Raw genomic sequence first — 9,066 nt, 5'->3', positions numbered from 1 at the left:
TTGCTCAGGCTGGTCTCAAACTCCTGAACTCAAAGGATCCTCCTGCCTTGGCCTCCCAGAGTGCCAGGGTCACAGGCGTGAGCCACCGTGCCTGGAGCCTGCTAACTGCTAATGGCCAAATCCAATACCCTCTTTTGGGTCTTCCTGTTACTCTGCAAGGCATCTCAGTGGCATCTAACACAACTGAGCACTCCGCTCGTGGTCTTCAGAAGACCTCTTCTAGTCTCCCTTGCCCCACAGCCCCGTGCGTCCTCCCTCCCGCTTCTCCCTGTGGGCCCCGCCAGCCTCACCTGCCGCTCTTCAACTTTCCTCTTCTCCTAGGGTCGGTTAAGGAAGAGAGGCAGCCGACGGGACAGGACAGGGCCTCGAGCAAGCAGGGGTCCACCCTCTAGCTCTCCTGGGGACCTTCCTCCACGAGGGACGGGTCTAGCCAGGAACGCCCAGCGATTCCGCGGACACCTCCGAGGAGGCAAAGTGTGAGAAGGGGACCGGTGGCAAGGGTCTTGCCCCTCCTCTGCCTTAGCGGAGGGGGAGAAGGTGAGGACCAGAAGCTCCGTCGTGGGGACATATCCTCTTTAATCAGTGCTGGCAGACCGCGTCTGACTAAAAAAAAAAACTACACCCCGCGGACTCCGGACTCCGCAGCCAGTGGAGGCGCTGGGGAAAAAAATCAAGGTACTGAGAACCGGAAGCGGAAACTCAGTCACTGGGTCAGGTCCCTGCGGGTGGGGCTACCCCTCTCCGCTAGTTAAAGGCACAGCCACACATGCGCGGTTTCTTACCCGAAAAATGGCAACTGAAGGCTACTGAGAGAAAGGTCTACGGCCCAACAATCCTGTACCCAGCTGAGATGCGGCTTATCTGTCAGGATGAAAGAAAGATAGACAGCAATTCAGAGTTTCTGTCCCATGTTCCCCGCAGAGAAAAGTACTTGAGAGAGAGAGACTTTCCAAATACTATCACTTGAACCAGAACAAAAATTGGGGGTGGCGGGGGTGGAGGGGACGCGGAGGGTGCGGGGTGGCAGATGTGAAGAAAAACAGGCACGTACTGAAGCTTGGACTAAATATTTCAATAATTTCTTGTGAAGTCTAACATAAAAAGAAGGTTAGACTTCAGGTAAAGTCTATTCTGAGTTATAAATAAAGATTCAGAAATCAAAAGAACTATCTACTACATAAATTTGAATAAGACTATTAAACTAAAATTAACAAAATATTCTAGCAAAACCTGGAAGTTAGGAATAAGGGTCAGTAAAAAAGAATTAGGAGCATTCTAAAACTTTTCTTTTAAAATAATAGTGGGAAATGTGGTCTGATTAGCAAGGCAGAGAAAGTACAGGTAACGTTTAAGTGGAATGGATAATCAAAGTAGAAGTTTCAAATTAAGGACAAAATGGAATGTATAACACCTTGATAAAAATTGCAAAAATAAAGAAAACCAAGGGCAGAAACAACAGTATAAAATAAACGAGATGCAAGGAATGTGCAGTAAAAATCATTACACCAAATGTGTATGGACTAAATTCTAGCGTTAAATAAAATTTGAAATGTGATTGGGTAAAGGAATAACCGGAATAAGCAAATAAAATCAGGGTGACAATATATTCCATACCCAGAGATTTTGATTCTTTTGACCTGGGATGAAGCGCAGGCATTGCCATCTTTTAAAAGTTTAGTAGGAAGGTGATTGAATTGACAACCACTGAACCAGAAAATCACTCTTAGCATATTCCTGAAATGGGATTACTATTGACACCTGTGTCTTGAGGGGCTGAGGAGGCCTAAAATCTAATACATTCACCATGTTCTTCTCCACCATAATCGTTCTTTTCATCAAATTTAATTTTTTTTCAGATGCTGAATAACTTATGATATCTCAATAAGAGCAGAAACATTTTTCTCTGTCCCATCCTATTTTGTAGTGTTAGCATGTACCTCAACTGTTCCATTTCCCTTCACTGCTCTCTGCCTATTTTTAGGCAGGCAGGTCAGCCGAATTTAAAAAGTCTTAACCTAATTCCTAAGTTGATTGCTTTCTTTTAGTTATAAAGATAGCACTGTTTCCTGGATTTGAATTCTTACTTCTCTTTTTCTATATTTCTATTTTCTATATTTCAGGGTCAGGCATTTGTTTTTCTAATATACTTCTTTAGGTTTTGTCTTGTGTGTGTTTCCCTATTCTTAGGCATATGAATCAAGAAGTTCTGGTTCTCTGAAAAGCAATTAGTATTCAAATAAATTGTGTCTACCTTTACCTCCCTGAGTTGGTATTCTCCCATCAGATCAACATCTAATCCAATCATGTACATATTGTCTCCCTGGATCTCTTTGTGTTGCTTTGACTGTGCCTTCACTTGGAGGTGAAATATAATAAACTTCCTTTACATCCTCCTGAGGACATAGGCAATACCTGAAACACTACCTCTGATAAATGTTTCAAGTTGAAATTTTCTTATATAATACATTTACTATTTTATACCGATCCTCCCAGTATTATCCCTTTACTTCTCTTGAAATTATATGGAAACATTTTGTGTGCTAGTCTTCAAGGGTTGGCTTAATCCAGTGTTTCTTAATTCTTTTGGGACATAATCTTCCTCTTGGGTAATGATTACAGACTGGTTTCTGAGATTTTCCTTATCTCCATTTAATAGAGTTTTTTAGGTCCCCATCATGGGCTCTAATAATAAATTTCACAATATATTTAAGATGTGACTAGCTTTTTATTTACGTCTGATATTTCCTCTAAAATGACTTTTCATTTAAGAAAATCCTGCTCCTTCACTATTACTGAAGCAGAGCTTTTTTCTTCAGATGTTTCTAACATATAGTTAAGTTTCAGAAGTCTCTAGGACAGTTCTTGTAAAACTTTGATGTGCATCAGAATTATTTGGACAGCTCTTTTTTCTTCTTTTTTTTTACATTTATTTTGTTTCATTTTTTATTTTTGGTGATATTAATTTATTTCTTAATATCAAAATATTAAGGTGGTACAAATGTTTTTAGTTACATGGATCACTTTTGTAATGCTTGAGTCATGGCAATAAATGTGTCCATCACCTAAATAGGGTTCGATGTACCCCTCAGGTAGGTTTTCACCCCTCCCCTACTCCCCCATCCCCCCTGCTTGATTTGCACTGAGTTTTACTTCCCTCTGTGCATATATGTGCTCATTGGTTAGTTTCAATTTAATAGTGAGTATATGTAGTATTTGTTTTGGAATTCTTGAGATACTTCACTTAGGAGAATGGTCTCCAGTTTTATCCAAATTGTTGTAAAAGGCATTAATTCATCCTTTTTTATGGCTGAGTGGTACTCCATGGTATACCTATACCACATTTTATTAATCTACTCATGAACTGATGGGTGCTTAGGTTGATTTCACATCTTTGGAATTGTGAATTGTGCTGCAATAAACATACAAGTGCAGATGTCTTTTTGATAAAATGATTTCTTTTCTTTGGGGTAGATACCCATTAGTGGGATTGCTGGATCAAATGTCAGGTCTACTTTTAGTTCTTTGAGGAATCTCCATACAGTTTTCCATAGAGGTTGTACTTATTTGCAGTACCACCAACAGTGTATAAGCGTTTCTTTCTCTCTGCATCCATGACAATATCTATTGTTTTTGGACTTTTTAGTAAAAGCAATTCTAACAGGGGTAAGGTGATATCTTGTTGTGGTTTTAATTGTTATTTCCTTGATGATTAGTTGTGTTCATCATTTTTTCATATGTTTATTGGCCATTTATCTTCTTTTGAAAAACTTCTGTTCATGTCTTTTGCCCACTTTTTAATAGGGTTGTTTGTTTTTTTTCTTGCTTATTTGCTTGAGTTCTTTGCAGATTCTGGATATTAGTCCTTCATCAGATGTATAGCTTGTGAATATTTTCTCCCATTCTGTAGGTCATCTATTTGCTCTGTTGATTATTTCCTTAGCTGTGCAGAAGCTTCTTAGTTTAATCAAATCCCATTTATTTAGTTTTGTTTTTGCTGTACTGCCATTGGGACCTTAGTCATGAATTCTTTGCCTAGGCTGATATTTAGAAGAGTTTTTCTACATTTTCTTGTAGAATCCTTATGGTTTCAAGGCTTACATTTAAGTCTTTTGTACCTCTTGAATTAATTTCTGTGAGTGGTGAGAGATAGGGGCCATGTTTCATTCTTATGCATGTGGCTATCCAATTTGCCCAGCACTATTTATTGAATAGGGCTTGTTTTCCTCAGTGTCCATTGTTGTCTGCTTTGTCAAAGATCAGTTGGTTGTAGGTAGACGATTTTATATCTGGGTTCTCTATTCTGTTCTGTCTCTAATTTTGTACCAATATCAAGTTTTGGTTACTATAGCCTTGTAGTATAGTTTGAAGTCTGGCAATGTTATGCTTCCAGATTTGTTCTTTTTGCTTAAGATTGCTTTGGCTAGTTGGGCTCTTTTCTGGTTCCAAATGAAGTGTAGAATTATTTTTTTCTAGATATGTGAAATATGATGTTGAGATTTTTTTGGTGATTGCACTGAATCTGTAAATCACTTTGGGTAGTATGGTTAACAATGTTGACTTTACCGATCCATGATATGTTTTTCCATTTGTTTGTGTCCTCTGCGATTTGTTTCCTCAGTGTTTCATAGTTCTCCCTGTAGAGATCTTTCACCTCCTTTGTTAAGTATATTCCTAGGTATATTTTTTGGTAGCTATTATGAATGTTATTGAGTCTTTTATTTGACTATCATCTTGACTGTTATTGGTATATAGAAATGCTACTGCTTTATTTACATTGATTTTGTAACCTGAGACTTTGCTGAATTTATCAATTCCAGAAGTCTCTTGGTGGAGTCTTTGGGATTTCCTAGATACAAGATCATATTGTCAGTGAAAACTGATAACCTCCTCTTTCCTGGTAAGGACACCCTTTATTTCTTTCTCTTACCTGATTGCTCTGGCAAGGACTTCCACTACTATGCAGAATAGAAGTGGTGACAGCACCCTTGTCTTTTTCTGGTTTTGAGGGAATGTTTTCAACTTTTCCCCATTTAGCACGATGTTGACTGTGGGTTTGTCATATATGGCTTTTATAATTTTGAGACATGTTCCTTCTAAGCCTACTTTGTTCAGAATTTTTATCAGAAAAGGATGCTGAATTTTATCGAATGCTTTTTCTGCATCTATAGAGATGATCATATGGTCTTTATTTTTGCTTCTGTTTGTGTGCTGAATCATGAGACACTATCGATGGCAGCTGTCATTGTGGAGTATTGCTCAGGCTGGGGTCACAGAGTGGAGATGACAGTAAGTCTATTTAGGTAGTGGTCATGGATGACCAAGGTTTCAGCATTTGCATGAATGAGGTCCAGGAGTAATGAGTGCTCAGGGCTGGGGATCTTGGGTAAAGTGTTGGAATGTGGGGAGGTTCCACCAACTCCATGGCAGTAGTGGAGAATCAGTGGTGGGCTCGGGTGACAAGGCATAACTCTGAAAACTCAGAGGTAGTGTCATAGGCCTGGGGGTGGTCCTGGAACTAAAGGGGCAGAGCACTGGGCTTAGGCTCAGCTACAGATTCCCAGCTGGCCCGAGGGACTATGGTGGCAGAGAAGCATATATAGAGGGCTGTTCCGCATGTCTGGAGACTGTTGATGCTCAGTTCTGCAGGCAGGGCTTTGTGTCAGTAACCTAGGGATAATGTAGCCAGGTCAGAGCTGTTGGATGACCAAGATACTCCCTACCCACCTAGGACTAGGTATAATCTTCCTATGAATAACACAATTTCATTTTAGTACAGAAAATTAGAGATATTAAAACAAACAAAATACTGGTAATTTATAATAAAATTGGGCAAGGGCTGGGAGTTTCAGAAATTGTCATTGACTTTAATGTACCAAAGTATCGGTGGGCCTTATGACAGGCCTAAAGGAAGACTAATTGTTTGGCCGCAAGCACCAGGAGGACCCATTCACTATGCAAACACCAGTTGGTTCCAAGAGAAAACTCAAGATGTAGAAAAAATCCCAATACAGTGATACGACGCTTGCTGAAAGAACTGGAGGCCCGGTTGATTCGATCACCTTGACTGTTCTCCTGATTGGTTTGGGCTGCAGGGGAGGCTTCATTATCATAATCCAATGAGAGAAGAAGTCCTGAAGTCTCCGCCCACTCCACCAAGGGGACTCAATATCAGCCCGTTTCCCGCTCTTCGGCATTCACTCGGCGGGAAGAGCTGCACGTAGGAGGGCAAGTCCAGGCTTTAGAGTCCCTCCCTGCAGCCACCTCGACCCCCAGCTCTCCCCGAAGTGCCCGGCGGCCGCCACGATGCCCTCATCCCCGCTCAGGGTTGCCGTGGTGTGCATGAGCAACATCAACAGGAGCATGGAAGCCCACAGCCTCCTCAGGAGGAAAGGGCTCAGTGTCCGTTCCTTTGGAACTGGATCTCGTGTGAAGCTCCCGGGACGGAGACCCGACCTTCCCGTGGTTTATGATTTTGCCACGACGTATCGACAGATGTACGACGACCTTCTAAGGAAAGACAGAGAACGCTACACACGGAATGGCATCTTACACATCTTGGGAAGAAATGAGAGGATCAAGCCCCGTCCAGAAAGATTTCAGGAGTGCACCGAGTCCTTTGACGTCATCTTCACCTGTGAGGAGAGGGTCTATGACAGGGTGGTGGAGGACCTGTGTTCCAGGGAACAGGAGACCTTCCAGCCCGTGCATGTGATCAACGTGGACGTGGAAGACGACCCGGAAAGTGCCACCCTGGGAGCGTTCCTCATCTGTGAGCTGTGCCAGCGCCTCCAGGAGGCGGCTGACATGGAGGACGCCCTGGATGGGCTGCTCCTGCAAGTGGAGGAGAAAACGGGAAAGAATTTTTTTCACACCCTCTGTTTCTATTGGTGATCTTCGCTGGTCCTCATTCTTCCTCCAAAATTACTTATGTATGGAATATGTGATTCTTCCATATTTTTAGGTACAAGCAATATGGAAGAGTTTTTCACTAAGTAATATTTGTATTGTTTTTATTTTTCTACCATGGATGTATTTAGTAGTAATAGCATTATTTATTTTAAATGATGAGAGGGATTGATTATAATCATAAAGTCACTGAAAATGTTCTGGATGTTTTTCTAGGTACTTTGCATAAAAGAAGTAATAATCTGTTTGTGTTTGCATTGTTAGTGTGTCTGTAGTTTAGAAATTATGGAAGCAAAGGTTTTGGTGCAGTTAGTTATCCAAATTTGCTTAAGGATACCTAGGCAGTCAATAACATGTTACAGACAATAACCTTTTAAATACATATTCTTTTCTTGTGCTTGGTTGTTGTAGTACCTGAAATATTTATTTCTTTTCTGTGGGGATTATATTGACTCTTTGAATATATTAATTTTTTTTGTGCAAGTTATACCTTTTTTATTAATGGTGACTCTGATAAATCTCAAGGGAGATAATGGGCTGTGTATTATCGTAAATGTTGAAATTATGTGTTCAATTAATCACCAAGTGAAATAAGGTGGAATTTAAAAATAGAATTTACATGAATTGTGTACTGTTAATTATGTTTGCCCCTTAGTTTCATAGTTCTATGACCCCCACTTGTCTTTAAATCTTATGAATTACACCAAGAATGAGCATCATTTTCTGGTATTTTCATGAAAAGTAAAATGTTTATTTGTTTGAACATTGAGAAAATCAGCTCATAAACTTAATGATGTTTTCAAGAGGAAACATCCTTGGTACTGGCTCTAAGCCATGTTTACTATTAGTAGAAAAATAGATCAGAGGTAGTTGGTCATAGTTGAATTAATTTACATGATATCCATGGAAGTAGATTTATTTTGTCAACTTAAAATAACAACAGAGAAATTAGCTCTCTAAAGGCAATAAGTTTATTTGGGTTTAAAGGATTGCACCTTGGAATTACTTCCTATGAGAAGTCTCAGGTATATACAGATAAGTTGAGGCAAAGGGAAACTGTTCAAGGCAAAAGGGAGAAGGCCAGGTAAACTCCTTTGAATGAAAGTTCATTGGTCAGAGAAGCTCATTGCAGGAGTTGATGTAGCTCATTGGGCAGAGACAGCTGTTGCTAGGGAAGTGTTCTTGTGAGAGCATCTTACCTGGAATGCTGCAGTCTTGAAGATAATGCCCTGTTAGAATGTTAACAAAAGACCATAAGATCAATTGAGAAAGGAAAGGAGATTTTATTTTCAGAGTGAGAAAAAAATACCATAATTGGGAAATGTAGCTTTTAGGGAAATCTGAAAGTGCACGCTCTGCATAAGGCAGGTTGGGGACTTATGCACTGTGTAAACATATCTGCAGCATACATTTTATGGTCACTTTGGGGTGGGGGGGTTAGCTTTAAAATGAGTTGGAATCGGGTTGGTTCTTCATGTCAAAAGCTGAGCTATAGGGCATACAGATAATTTGTGCAGTCTCCACAAGCTGGCTGAAGCTGGCTTAAGGTCTGTGGCCATTTACAAAGAAAGAACGTTTAGAGAGATGCCCTAGACCCATGACCCAGAGCAGCTTGGAGGTGGTGAATAATAGCTCTTCAAGTCTGCAATAAAAAGTGGTCTCCAATAAGACTACATTGCAAAAAATGGGAAAGAAACAGAATGGGAAAAGTAAAGAGGTTGAAGTGGCAGAACCTGAAGAATTTGTGGTGGAAAAAGTACTCAAGCGACGTGTAGTAAATGGGAAAGTGGAGTATTTCCTGAAGTGGAAGGGATTTACAGATGCTGACAATACTTGGGAACTGAAGAAAATTTAGATTGTCCAGAGTTAATTGAAGCATTTCTTAATTCTCAAAAAGCTGGCGAAGAAAAAGACGACACAAAAAGAAAAAGATGTGCCACTGACAAACAACGAGGCTTTGCCGGAGGTCTCGATCCTGAAAGTATAGTTGGTGCCACAGACAGCAGTGGAGAGTTAATGTTTCTAATGAAATGGAGAGATTCAGATGAGACAGATTTGGTGCTGGCAAAAGAGGCAAATATGAAATGTCCTCAAATTGGAATTGCTTTTTATGAAGAGAGACTAACTTGGCATTCTTGTCCAAAAGATGAAACTCAGTAA

General features: G+C 40.3%; 2 pseudogenes; both read left to right on the top strand.

Annotated features, from left to right (window-relative positions):
* The first annotated feature begins 6,303 nt into the window (after window positions 1–6,303).
* LOC105811384 lies at window positions 6,304–6,891 on the top strand (annotated as a pseudogene).
* Window positions 6,892–8,572: 1,681 nt separating this feature from the next.
* On the top strand, window positions 8,573–9,066 carry LOC105811383 (annotated as a pseudogene).

This window comes from Propithecus coquereli, unplaced genomic scaffold (assembly GCF_000956105.1).
Source record: "Propithecus coquereli isolate 6110/MARCELLA unplaced genomic scaffold, Pcoq_1.0 Scaffold235, whole genome shotgun sequence".
NCBI lineage: Eukaryota > Metazoa > Chordata > Mammalia > Primates > Indriidae > Propithecus > Propithecus coquereli.
This window is presented reverse-complemented; position numbering and strand designations above follow the sequence as displayed.